Source organism: Micromys minutus (assembly GCF_963924665.1).
Source record: "Micromys minutus genome assembly, chromosome: 31".
Lineage (NCBI taxonomy): Eukaryota > Metazoa > Chordata > Mammalia > Rodentia > Muridae > Micromys > Micromys minutus.
In genome coordinates, this window is record NC_137966.1 from 13,078,710 (window position 1) to 13,093,202 (window position 14,493).

The following is a 14,493-nucleotide window of genomic DNA, read 5'->3' on the forward strand; positions in this document are numbered from 1 at the left end:
CAGAACCCAGTCTGCTAATGAGGATTCACACACAGTACAATCTTTAGGTCATAAGGCAATATGGGGCTGGGTGTGCTGGTGCCCACCTGTAATGTCAGTGCTTGGGATTCAGAGGCAGGAGGATCAGGAGTTCAGGGACAGCCTCAGCCACATAAGGCCCTGCCTTCCAGACAGACAGAAATAGTAAAAAAAAAAAAAAAAAAAAAAAAAAAGCTAGACTTTTGAAGGATGGTTTTTAAAGAAATGATTTCTCTGTTTCTCATGTCATCTGAATGTTTGGTCACACTTGCCAGCCCTACTTTGCACGGCTGGGCACTACTTTAATTCTCCGTTAGAGCACAGAGGATCATAAAGAATGATGGAGAAAATTTGAAGCTTGGTTGCCTTGGATCTCTTAGCTCAAATTAGGCCAAAGTCTGTTTTCGTTTGTTTGTCCGTTTGGTTTTTGAGACAGTATCTTACTGTGTATCTCTGGCTGGCCTGATACTCACTGTGTAGACCAGGCTGGTCTGGAACTCACATAGATCCAGCTGTTTCTCCCTCCTGAATCCTGGGATTAAAGGTGTGTGTCACCATTCCCTGAATCTTTCTGTTTTTGAGAGAGGAATACCCTGTGTTGCCCAGGCTGGCACGAAAGCCCTGGCATCAAGCTGCTCCCTTGCTTTGGCCTCCTGAACTCTAAGGTTTAAAGTGAGGGAGACGTCCACGTACACAGAGAATGCCTGTGAAGCCTCCACAGAGCCCATGCAACTTAACACTTACCAAGTACAGTTTTGTATCTTTTGCTTTTTGAGGCAAGGCCCATGCTCATCATATAGTCCACACTGACCTACTGGAATAGAGGCCTGAGCCACCTTGCCTGGTTCTTTTAGAGCTTTTAAATATTATGTTATATATGATGCTGCCTATTGAAAAGTAAATTATTTGGAAGAATTTAGTGGCACCTAATGTATTTCTTACCGTGCTTGTGCCGTTGTCTCACCTTTGTGGTAAAATCTCAATTTTCTGATCTAGCCTGTTCTATGACATACGTTTTCCCGAGGAGCATTGTCACACACTTCTGGAAATGGCATGTCAGCTGGTCACCACGTTGTGGCTAGGATAAAAACCTTCAAACCCTCAAGCCAACACTATCCCAGAGTCTTTCTGCCAACTTTGTGGTAGAATCTGGCTGCATAAAGTTCCCCCCTCCCAGCACAGAAAACCATGGATCAATTAGGAGCCTGTGGTTTGACTCCGTTCAGAGCAGGATATGTCAGTAACAAACCTTGATGGAAAGTCTCCATTGCCCAAACCCCATCTCTTCCTAGATAAGAGAAAACATAAAGAATGGACAACATTGTAACTGACTGGCAGATGCAACTAAAGGCAGAGCCCTGTGATAGGATGAGAACCTGTTGCTAGGTAGATATACAAATGCCTATGTCTTAAAGGTAGTGTGATAGCAGAAGGGCTAGCCTTCTGCAGGAGAGCTTCCAAATATGGAACTCTGAGAACATAAATTAGCGAGGGTCAAACTGGCATTTGAAAGCATGAGCCCCACAGAAACAAGTCCAGGGATCCTGGCTCCAACTTCTCAAGCCAATTTTTCTATTGGATTTTCTTTTTCAATTTTTAATTCCACCTAATGGGGAAAATTAGAAGGCGCTATGACCAGACTTAAAGAGGTAATTATTATCCTTCTCGTTCCCACGTGGTAACTACTCACTGCATCGTTGGGTATCAGGGTCTGACTTGTGGCTGGCACACTGGGGGAGAGAGTTACTCTTTTATTTTCTTCCCATGGATCTACAGTTACCTATTCATCTGAAGTCCAAAATATTTGTTTCAGCCCAACATGGTTCACGCCTGTAAAGCAAGTGCTCGGGAAGCAAAGGCAGGAAGATGGTCACGAGTTTGAAGTTAGCTTGGTCTAGTAGTGGCTGTTAAATTGTTGAGTTGCCTAGAATTATCATCCTTACTTGCCATTCAGTCTACAGCTAGCTGGTCTTCCAAATGATGTCCTTGGAATTGTCTAATGCTACTACTGTTCATTATGTGCTGACTATACGGCAGGCACTCTGGTAAGTGCTCTATATGACTTAGTTCTTAGTCAATCTCTTAATGTTTATAGTATATATGCATGTGTGTGTACCGTTTATGTGTATGTGTTTGCTTAAATTCATGTGTGTGAATGTTGGCATATACAAGTGTTCCCGTGTCCACACTCTTTGAAATAGGGCCCCATTGTCACTGTTTGTCAGGCTGGCTGGCCTGTAAGTTTCTGGGGTTCTCCTGTCTCCCTGAAGGAATGCTGGGATTACAGATGTTCCTGATACAGATGGGCCAGCTTCAACATAGGTTCTGGAGATTCGAATTCATGTCCTCACATTTGTGTGTTCAGTGCCGTACCCACTAAGCCATCTTACACCAATCCCATTTTTACAGAGATAAAAGTTTACCTTCATGGTTCACATGTGGTGAAGCAAGGATGCCAATCCAGATTATTTATTAGGCCAATGACATAGTGACCGGACAAGAGACACTGCTGGACCCACTGAACTTTGTCAGGATTATGATCTAGGCAAACGTTTTATCCCAAATCCATGGTTGCTCGCTTTTGAATAAGGGAGAAAATTCCAATGTAGCCCCCACTTGACCCACCTGCCTCAGGCTCCCCAGTGCTAGAGTCACAGGTGTGTGCCATTGCATCTCATCCAAGTCCATGACTGTGATAGGGAGCCGCTCGCTACCACAGCAGTTCTCAACCTGTGGACTGTGAGCCCTTTGGAGGTCAAATGACCCTTTCACAGGGGTTGCCTAAGACCATCAGAAAACAATTATTTATATTACTATTTATAACAGTAGCAGAATTACTGTTACGAGGTAGCAATGAAAATAATTTTGTGGTTGGGGTCACCACAACATGAGGGACATTAAAAGGTCACAGCATCAGGAAGGTTGAGAACCACTGATCTACCACTTGCCTGGATCTGTGTGCATGGGGAAGGGGATTATTTTGGCCGGGAGCGTAAGGGTGTTTTGAGACCTGTCTTATGAAGACCCGGTATGCAGTTCAGTGTAGCTAAGAATAAACTTCAATCCTCCTGCTTCCACCTCTCCAGTGCTGAGATCACGGGGGTCAACCACGACACCTTCCTCCATCTCCGCCTATTTTGAAGCCACAGGTACTCCCAAGGAAAAACTGGTATTCGAAGAGAGTCTGATGAACTTTCTCTGTTCTTTAATTTTCTTTTCCTGTGCTTAAGAAAATGTTTCCTGTGTTCTTATGTGTGTGCGCATGCAGACCTGTAACCCCACACCCAAAAGACTAAGACAGGAGGATCCAGAGTATCAAGAGAATCCTGGAAACAGGCTGTGATAATTAGGTTATTTCCTTGAACAATAATTCTGAGGTTGTTCCCCCCCCCCTTTAAAAAATGGTTCTCTTATTGTGTCTGTTGAGAGAACTATTTGGGATCATAAACCTACCACAAACTACACATCCGATAGAAACTGTCAACAGGATCAGGCAATAAGTCAATCACATTGTCACGCATAGCCTTGGCCACAGAGCATCTAGTAGCAGTTTGTTTGCACAGCTGAATACAGGTCCTATCCCAGAGATGCATGAAGCTGACTCAGGGTCTGGGGATCCAGACTCAATAAATATGAGTTGATGAATGACTAAACAACTGAAGGCCAATTCTATCGGGGAACAGGAACGTCATTTACTAAACAATGTCGATGCAGCTCCCTACCAATTAATATTCCTTTAATCCCCCGTGGTTCAGTTAAGCTGTAAAGTGGGCATTCGGACTCTTCGGTCCTCATCTTAGTTCTGAGCCTACAAACTGAATATGGAAGCCTCTGAAAAGAACATCACGCACAAACGCAAGCTTCTTGCTCGCCATCCCCAGCGGCCCACGCCCACGCTCAGCAGCAAGTCTCAGAGCCCCCGCTCCGCCCTCTCTTCCTGGTTTGCCCCAGCAACCCGCCCCTCTGGTGTCACGTGACTGGGCGCCAGCCAGGCCGAGCCATTGATTGGCCAGACTTCAGAGCGCCTCGCGATTGGCCTGGGGCGGCGGGCCCCCGCCTCCCTCCTCCTCCTCGCCGCGGCCCACGTGAGGGGGACGAGTCACGCGATTTCCGGGAACCCGTCAGGAAGGACATAAACAAAACAAACCGAGGCAGCATGGAGAGGGGCCGCGGCCGCTTGAGCGCGGCCGGACCCAGTGCCTGAACCGCCTCCCGCCTCAGGTGAGTGCTGAGCGGCCGCACGGGCGGGCGGGATGCGGCGGCAGAGAACCGCGGCTGTGAGGCGCGGGTGCCCGGCTCCGGGCGAGCGGGGCGGGGGCCGCTGGGCCGAGGGCGCGCGGAACGGGGTCGCCGAGGAGAGCCGGACCGGGCTGCCCCCGCGGCCGACGGTTATATAAAAGGCGGGCGCCCGCGGGCGGGCGGCCCCGTTAGGGCCGTGCCTTTTGCGCTCCCGGGAACCGGAGACCGCGACTGCCGGCAACCGGCCTGTCAGAGCGGCGAGCGGGTGGGAGGGGCCGGGAGGGAGGGGAGGAGAGGGGCGTGTGAGGGAGACCGGCTCAGCTAGCGTTCGGAAGGCCAGGGACGGAGGAGTGGGCCGGGAGAACGCTGGGCAGGGGCGTCGCGGGGTGGCTGCTCCCCCCGGCCCCTCCCCGGAGGCGGCGGGCGACGGGGGCCTCCCTCTCGGGATTTGTTTATATGTCCTCTCTAAGCAGCTTGAAATGCTCGGAGGCAGAGCCCTCGGTGTCGAGTGGCAGCCCGTGCTGTCCAATGGCAGAGGTGAACGGGGGCGGTGCCGCCAATGGGCGCAGGGAGGCTGTGCCGCGGGCCCCCAGTAAGTTAGGCTGTGCTGGGGGTTGGGCCGGTGGGGCGGCCATATTAGATGGGAGGGGACGGGCCGGGGGAGTGGGGGGTGGTCACTGAGAGGGGCGGAGATGGGGCAAAGGGCGAGGAGCGGAGCCGGGCCGGGGAGGCGGGCCGGGTGTGGGCTAGAGGACCCGGAAGCCGCCCGGACGAGCCTGACCCGGTCCGGGCCGCTCCCGAGTGGAGGCGGCCAGGGAAGTACCGAGGGCAGTCTAGCCTCCCAGGGGGCGGTTCCTGGGACTAGATGGAGTCAGTCTCTGGCTTCTCCTTCTGGGTCCGCACTCTGCTGCTTGATAAATCCTGCCTCCAAACCCTGTAATCTCTCTCCTTTAACTCAAGAAAGCAAACAGTTCTGTTTCTGAGCAGGCTTGAGTCTTAAGACTGTCGTAAGGAGGTATTTCGGTAGTTCGGGGTGTGTTTCTGTACCAGGCCTACCGTGTAGAGGCAGCCATTCAGAGGAACTTCTGCTTTTTCTGGCCATTGCAAAGAGAAAATTGGGACTAGAAAAGCAGGCACAATTGACGAATGAGCGGCATTTTTGGTTTTTTTCCCCACGTGGATACCTTCCTAAGATCAGGTCCATGTACTTCAAGTCTTAATTTATCTCCCTTGCTCACATAAATTGAAAGCTAACATAGATCAACTTCATGAGAAAACTGAGCCTTGAGAAAAGTATTTAGGTCTGATGAGTCTTTGGGACTTTTGTCTTTCCAGCATCAGCAGGTGGAAAAAAAAAGAATGAAGATCTGACTTATTCTTTTAAAAGGTAGAAATGGGAATTCTTTGTAAATTTTGTGGCTCATGGTAAAATGATTGTCACTTGGTTGTACTTTAAAATATTTTTCAGTGTTACCTAGTTTAAAATAGCTGAGACATACACCAAAGGGGGAAGTGTTATGGATACAAAATTGGAATTGTTTTGGCACCATGTTAGCATTGTTAAATGCTTTTTCAAACTCCTTTTAAGATGAGCTTATAACCTGTGATCCCATTCATATTGTCCAAGGTACTAGGCTATTGATTAATCTTTGGTTAAGTACTTAGGAGTAGGAATGCATCATAGATATCAACTCTAGGGGGCTATTCAAGAGTTGAGCTGAAGATTATTAACAAATAGTAAATAATTCATTCATCAATTCTAGTATTGTATTTATGTGACTGATTCACAGTTTTGTAAAAACTCGGCAAAAATATAACCCCAGGTTATTTGATATATTTTTAAAATTAGATAAAATTTTTATTTTATTTTATTTTTTGTTTATTTTGTTTCTCTACATAGTCCTAGCTGACCTGAACTCGAAAAGATCCATTTCCCACTGCCTTCTTAAGTGCTAGGGTCAAAGGTGCAGGCCACCACCATCTGACTATATATGACTTTTTAAAGATTTATTTATTTATTATGAATAAGTACACTGTAGCTGTCTTCCCAGCTCACTCTTTTTTTTTTAATAAAATATTCATTTTATGTAGGCACACCAGAAGAAGGCATCAGATCTCATTACATATGGTTGTGAGCTGGGATTTGAACTCAGGACCTCTAGAAGAGTAGTCAGTGCTCTTAACCACTGAGCCATCTCTCCAGCCCTATAGTTTTTATAGTAAATAAAATATTAGCCCTATTTTTTTAATCATTTAGTGTTGTATCGCTAAGTCCCAATCCATCATAATGCCACAATCAATTATAAAAGGGTATAACTAAAGTTAAAACCAAGCAAGAGTTGTTTTAATGTGACCTGGGGATAATTAATCAAGGGGTGTCGTTTTGTTTGAAAAGTTAGTTTCATACATACACACACATATGTGTATGTATACACACACACTAGAGTTTATTTTTAGCTAAAATTCTTTCATATGCTTAATATATATATATATATGTATATATATATATATATATATATATATATTGGGGTTTCCAAGATGTTATTGAGACAGGGTTTTACTTTGTAGTCCAGTTGGTTTTGAATTCCTGTGCCTCAAGCATTTTTTTCCTACTTGGACTACAAGTAACACTGGCCAGCTCTGGAAGTTTTAGTATAGTAGGAATAGAAAAAGAGATACTTGCAGAAGCAATATTGAGCTCTCCATTTACCTTGTCATTCTGTATGTTGCATAACAAACTGAAACCAAACTTTGATGAAGAAAACAACCCCATTGACTGTTGTAAGTCTGGAGAAAAGGATAGCTGATAAAGGTGGTGGTGGGAGTCCAGAGACATTGTATCCTAACTGTAGTAGTGTAATGTAGTAATTGTATCTTAACAGTATTAGTGTAGTATAGTTTTTATTTTTGTGTTATTTTTCCCCCTGTATATCTCTGGCTGTCCTGGAACTCATTGTGAAGACTAGGCTAGCCTTGAACCCACAGATATTTGCCTGCTGTGTTCTCCTGAGTGCTGGGATCAAAGGTGTGAACTATCACACTTGACAGTGTAGTGCTTCTTAAAATAGTAAACTGAATTCTTTGTTAGCTTTTAAAGCTTCGTTTTTAGTCAAGCCTGATGATAGGATTTTGAGAGTCACTAGCATAGGCTTATTTCCAGTTAGGTTTGTACCTGGCTGTTTTGGCAAAGATCTCACTGACTTTTACTACATTTAGTAGTGTTTCATTTTAAAATAAACATATTGGCTGGTCATTAATCTGTCACATCATTTTGTTTGGTTCTGTGAGTTGGGGCTCTAAAGATTCTAATTTTTAAAAAAGATTTATTTATTGTGATTACACTGTAGCTGTCTTCAGACACACCAGAAGAGGGCATCAGATCCCATTACAGATGGTGGTGAACCCACCGTGTGGTTGCTAGGAATTGAACTCAGGGCCTATGGAAGAGCAGGCAGTGCTCTTAACCACTGAGCCACCTCTCCAGCCCCCCAGGTTGTTTTGAATTTTATGATTTTCCTGCTTTAGCTCCTTGCATTACTGGTGTCATTGCGATACACCACAGTTGTTGGCTCTCATACCAGGACAGGTGTAGTTGAACTTTTTACTGCATAGGATTAAATAGTAAATATTTAATAATCTCTATAATGACTGTAAAGCTCTGCAGTTTGTATGGTGATCACTGAAAACGTATTTGGGCTATAGACCTGTTTGTTTTAGAGATACCTCCCTATCCCCCACCCCCACCCCGTCCCATTTCTGAGACTTTATTTTTGGTATATATTCCAGGCTGGCTTTGAACTGGTCTACAACTTGTTTTGTTGTTGTTGTTGTTGTTGTATGATTTTTTTGAGATAGTGTCTCCTGTTGCCCAGGCTGACCTCAAACTGTGTATCCAGGAGTCTGATCTTGAATTCCTGACCCTCCTACATCTCCCATTCCAGTAGGGGATTATAGGTGTTCACTACCATGCTGGAAAGAGCCTTGTATTTTACTGGTTTGTGTTAATTGGAATTTTTGTTGTTGTTGAGACATGGTCTCTCTACATAGCCCTAGTTGTCCTGGAACACTATGTAGACTCAGAGATCTGTCTGCCTCTGCCTCCCAACTACTTGGTTTAAATATGAGTGCCACCATGTCATATCTGGTTTATGATAATTCTTTTATATAGCAAGGTTCCTTGTGGTGGTAGGGGGACACAAATTCTTTTTCAAAAAAAAAAAAGTATTGAATTTGTGTGTATAGGTCACATGTATAGGTCAGCATGCACAAGAAGATTAGGCACCAACTTGTAGGAGTTGATCCTCCTTTTTTCATTGTGAGGGTCCTGTGGTTTAAACTCCAAGGTTGTCAGGCTTGGTAGCAAGTGCCTTTATTCACTGAACCATCTTGCCAGGCTGTAAAACTTTTGCTGGTTAGTCTAATTCATATTTTTGGGACAAAGTAGGCTAGGAGATTTGCAGAGGACTTCAGTGTTACTTCATATCTGTAGTACTGTTCTGTTCCATCACTAGCCATATCTTGTCTCTATCTGAAGTTACTCTGTAAGCAGTTCTCTAATCTGCTGTTGACCTCCTAGTTCCAGTTTTCCATTTGCTCTTTTCATCTGTCTTTTTTGAGACTATCTCAGGCTAGGCTTGTGCTCTATGTAGTTGAATTTGGCCTTGAGCTCCTGTAGTCTTACCTTTATCTCTCAGGTGCTGTGATTAAAAGCATCAGGCATGAAACTATTTTGTCATTTCAACACCAGCACGGATGAGAGATCTTGTGTTAGAGACTGTGTTTTCAATTAAATATCTTTTCTTTCTTGAGATAGACTCTAACTGTATAACAGTGTTTGCCCTTGAACTCACAAAGGTCCACTTGCCTCTCTCCTAGGTGCTGGGATTAAAGGTCAGGCAGGGTTTTAGTACTTTGCTAAGCTTGCTGATCTTTTAGTTTTTTTTTTTCAGACAGAGTTTCTGTTTCTCTGTATAGCTCTCCATGGATGTCCTGAAACTTATTCTGTTGATTAGGGTGGCCTGGAACTCAAGAGATATAACTACCTGAATATTGGGTGTGTGCCACCACTACAAGCAAGCAGTTTCTTGGGTTTCTCCATGTACCTTCTTGAGTATAATACTGTGTCTGAGGGTTTGCTGCTGCTTGCTCTTCCTGATGGACCTGCCATCTTCTCTGTAAAGCCTTGTTCACTGAGGAAGTTGAAACACTACAAGAATAAAATTTAAAAAGAAGTCCTTATGGTTATGGGGGAGGAGTTAGGGATAGCTTAGTTCATAATTTTCAGTGTAGAAGGGCTGGAGAGAACTTAGTGGCTAAGAGCACTGACTGTGCTTGCAGAGGACCTCCATGTAATTTCCAGCACCCCCATGGCACTTCACAGCTATCTGTAACTCCTATACCAGGAGATTCTACATCTCTTCTGGCTGCTCCAGGCACTTCCTACATTTGGAGCACAGACATACATACAGGCAAAACACTTTTACACATCAATACAATTAATACATCCTTTAAACAAAGACTCAGAATACCTCAGAATGACAAGGCTTAGTGTAGTGTAAAGTCAGATGGAGGAGAACTGAGGAGAAAGATAGCTTGGTGACTTTAGGTGCTTACCACAAGACTGATACTATGAGTTCAGTCCTCTGGTAGGAAGAGAACAGACAAAGAGAACAAAGCGATGTAGAACACACTCTCTACTGGTAGGATGCATTAGTTATGTTCAGTCCCCAAGTTTACACTTTATTTTATGTGCAAGAGCTTATCATGACACATATCTGGAGGCGAAGGACATGTGGGTTCTAGGGATTAGCTATGTTTGTGAACTATTTTGTGAATTCCAAGATCATTTTGTTGATTAAGCCAGCATGATTGAAAATCACACTCAGAAAACAGAAAACAAGATTGTTTAATAACCTAGAATGACCTGAGTAAATGTATTTATTAAAATTATAGTTCTCTTTTATTCTCTAACAACCTTTCTAATGCTACAACCCTTTAATATAGTTCCTCATGTTGTGGTGACTCCCAGCCATAAAATCATTTTTGTTATTATTTAACAACTGTAATTTTGTTACTATTATGAATTATAATCTTAATGTCTGATATGTGACTCCTGTGAAAGGGTCATTCAGCCTCCAAGGGGGTCTTGACCCACAGGTTGATAGCCACTGCCATAGGAAGGTGGGATTGTAGGATTGTGCCAGTCTCAGCTCTGAGTAGCCCTCACTTTTAATTCTAGGTAACTGAGTTTTTGTAATGAGTTTAAGGATTAGATTCTGAACTTGGTTTGAGTTATGCCTTTATAACAGCAGAATCCCAAAACTCAATTAAATACTAAAGAAGGAGTCTGAGAAAATTGCCTTTATTTATTGATAGTCTTTTTTGTGTGTGTTCTGACTATACAGTTTAATACAGAATTACAATATCCCTGCAAAGTAAGATGGAAAGGTTTTTACATAAAAAGGCAATTAAATGTCTGGAATGATGTACCTAAGCTTTACTTAGGAGATAGAACCCTTTCCTCGCATGGTGGATAATAACAACATTTTGGAGGCTGAAGCAGAAGGGTCATTAGTTTGAAACCAGATTGGGTTATGTAATAGTGAGGCTATGTCTCAAAAAAAAAAAAAAAAGAAAAAAGAAAAAAAAAGAACAGTAACAGCAAAAAAGGGAAAAAAACAGAGTAGCCAGTAGCCTGTTCTACATAGCAGGTCATACACTACATAGTGAGACCCTGACTCAAGAAAAAAAAATTTTTGTAAGAAACATTTTTTAGGTGGTAGTTGTTTTTGTTTGAGCTTTTCTTTGTTTTGTTTTTTTGAGACAAGGTTCACTCTATAGGCCAAGTTGGCCCAGAACTTTTGGGTTCAGGAGGTGGTATAAGGCTAACCTTCAGCCTTGAGCAGTTGTACTATAACCTCTTGAGCTTTGGGGCATAGCCTTAAGTCACTATGTCTGGATTTCATTGTTGTGGGATTTCAAAAAAATTGTGTGTGGGGGGGTTGTGGGTGGGTGTGTATCTTGTATGTAATATGCCTACTGAGTCCAGAAGATAGCATGGGTTCCTGGAGCTGGAGTTAGAAGTCATTGTAAGGTTTTTGATATGGGTTCTAGGAACCCCACTTAAGACCTCTCTAAGAGCTGCGAGTACTCTTGACCAGTGAGCCATCTCACCAGCCTCAACATTTCCCCCCTGCTTTGTGTGTGTAAATATGTCTGTGGGTTTAGATGGAGGCAGTTATGAGCAACTTAAAGTGGGTACCAGGGCCCAAGCTCCAGGCCTCTGGTAGATCCCTCAAACTGTTATGTGAGCCCTTAGAGTTAGTATTTGAGACAGGGTCTTAATTTAGCCCAGATTGCAACTCTGTGCTCAAGTAAGATGGCTTGAGATCATCATGTTGCTGCCATTTCTGCCAATCTCTGCCTCTCCCTCCCTAGTACAAGAATTTCAGGTGTAGGTCTCTATATCGGTCTTAGGCAGAATATTTAATCTAGAATCTCCTTATCATAAACGTCTTTCTGGGCACTAAGCTAAAACAACACTCGGCTTTTGTCTTTGAGTTGAGAAGAGGCGACTGCAAACTTGACTCCATGGCTCCTCTAGCTCCGAGTCTAACCTGTCACAGACCCTGGTGCTGTAGTGCCATGCTCATGTTACAGCTTGTGTTATCATTGGAATGTGCGAAATCTAAAAAAGGGTGGAAACAGTGAATTTTGAAGAGCAGCCCAAGTCACCAAGGACAGGAGTAATAACTAGAGTTGTGAGGGTGCCTTCAGGTGCCTCCTTGTCATGGTGCAAATGTGTGCACATTGCAGCGTACACCCGTGCTGGGTTTCAAGCTGCTGCTCCCAATCACAGTTTCTCTTCCTGTATTCTGTAGCTTTCTGTAGAACAATTGAGAAAACTGGAAGGGAGATGGATTATTTTAAACGGTCTAAACAGATGACATCTATGTCAGTTCAAAGCATGGGTTGAGTTTGTGTTTTACTTTTAAAATCTTACTCCTTCACCCTTTCCTTCCTAGACAAGAATTATTGCAGGTCTCTAAAATCAACTCAAGTTCATAAAAGATTTCTAAGAATTAAAAAATACTCGAGATTTCAACTTTTAATATTTTTTCTATCTGATATTAGTGTTTTTAAGACAAATTAGGAAGCTGTTGTAAGATATTTTTGGCACATATACAGAGTGCTCAATAAGTAAGTATTGAATGTCAGAGTTCTCTCTAGTGACCTCATTGAGTATGAAAGTCAGAGTGCTTTACCTCTGACTCATTGTCCCCAAGGATCTGTGGTCTTCCGAGATTTTTCATTCATTGTCAGCCAAGCTCTCCAATTTCTGGCATTGGTTTTGGCACTATGGTAAAACAGACAAAGGAATATGATGATTAGTCTTAAAGACATCTCTGTCAGTGAAAGCAAGGAAGAAGAAGAACGTGAGCAAAAATACACAAGTCAAAGTCTCATAAGTCTCATTGTTGGAGAGCTTTAGGAAACGTGAAAGTTGGATTGTAATCCTTCCTTTCTTCCTTTAAGCTTCTGGAAAAACCTATTATTTAAATTAGTTATTGGGAAAGTCCCACCCATTGTTTGTTTTTATGAGCTGGGATCTCTCTATACATACCCTGGTTGTTCTGGAACGTGCATGTAAACCACGCTGGCCTCAGACTTACAAAGATCTTTCTACCTCTGCTTACTGAATGCTGGCATAGTAAATGTGAGCTATGTTCCAATCTCGGTTTTCTTATTTTAGAATGGTTGGTTTGTATAATTTAAAGATAGTAGATTCCAAGACCTCTAATGATGTGGGGAAAAGTCTTGGATACAGACTAGTAAAGATTAGGACAGATCAAAACAAACAGTGGTCTGTGATTATATAATAGTATATAATGCATTGGTATTTCTTGCCTAAAATACTTAGAAATTGTACACACACCTTCCAGCATCTATTGCTTTATTCACTATAGCAAGGAATTGGAATCAATCTAGTTGTCTATCAACCGGTAAATGGATAATGAAAATCTGGTACATATATAAAGTGGATTAGTGTATATTAATTAAGGCCACATAATCTCAGAAAGAAGAAATCCACATGTCCCTTATATAGTTCCTAGCCTAGAATGTGTATATGCATATACTCATAATGCACATATGGGTATAACATGTAGACGATCAAGAAAAGTCAAGCATGTGATGAGGTGATGAGAAAGGATGGAACTCAAGTAATGGACACATGAGTTATGAGAAAAGATAAAAAGCTAGAAAGCTAATTGTTTTTCTAGTTTTAACTGTCATGGATTTTGTGTGTGTGTGTGTGTGTGTGATGGATAAGTACATAAAAATAAAATAGATTGTTAAAGTGTAAATCCAAAGTGACTCTCATAGCTTCAGTGTGGCTGCTCTGACTGCTCAATGAGATGCATAGATTTTAAGTCTTTCTGTCTAATCTTTCTGTGTGATATCTTTTATTTACAAGTTTTTTATAATAAAATGTTACTAATAATAGGTTAGAAATGCAACGTATACAGAAAATTATTTCACATTTGTTTGTTATGGGTTCTCACTGTGTGATCCTGGCTGGTCGGTTAACTTGCTAGGTTATTAAGGTTCACCTCGAACTTGTGCCAGTTCTTCTGCCTCATCCTCATGCCTGAGTGTTGGGACTACAAGCATGAGCCAGCATTCTTGGTACCATTTTACCATTTTCAAGTGTGTAATTGACAATGTTGTATAGCCATTGCCACTGTTTCCAGAACACTTTAGAGTTCCCATCTCAAACAGAAATTGTCCATTATACTACCACTTATAGCACCTGGTAACCCCAGTTCTACTTCCTGTCTTTATGAATTTTCTTTGTTCTAGGACCACGATACAAGTGGAGTTATACAATTATTCTTTTGTATTAGACTTACTTCACTTCATATACTGTTTTCATGATTTGTTGTAGCATTTGTTAAAACTGCATTCATCCTTATGGTTGAACAGTATTCTGTTGTGTGTCCATGTGTAGCTATTTCAGTTGTTTTTACCTCTTGGCTTTTGTGTTTAACGGTGCTCTAAGTGTGGGGGCACACATCTGTTTGGATTTTGCTATTTAAGTCAGGAATAGAGTTGTTGGATCATGTGATAATCCTTTAACCTTTTTGAGGAACTGCCAGATTCTCCTTAATCATCTGTATCATTCTACATCTCTACCAGCAAGTAGTTCATAAGGGTTCTGATTATTCCTGTCCTCTT

The 14,493-nt window shown here is 42.6% G+C and overlaps 1 protein-coding gene across 2 annotated transcripts in view; it reads left to right on the forward strand.

Annotated features, from left to right (window-relative positions):
* Window positions 1-4,150: 4,150 nt before the first annotated feature.
* CREBRF (CREB3 regulatory factor) overlaps window positions 4,151-14,493 on the forward strand; it is a gene marked incomplete at its 3' end in the record, with an annotated part of 53,986 nt that continues 43,643 nt past the window's right edge. For both annotated transcript variants that reach the window (XM_080942476.1, XM_080942477.1), the window contains exon 1: window positions 4,151-4,239. The remainder of the gene's footprint in view (window positions 4,240-14,493) is intronic.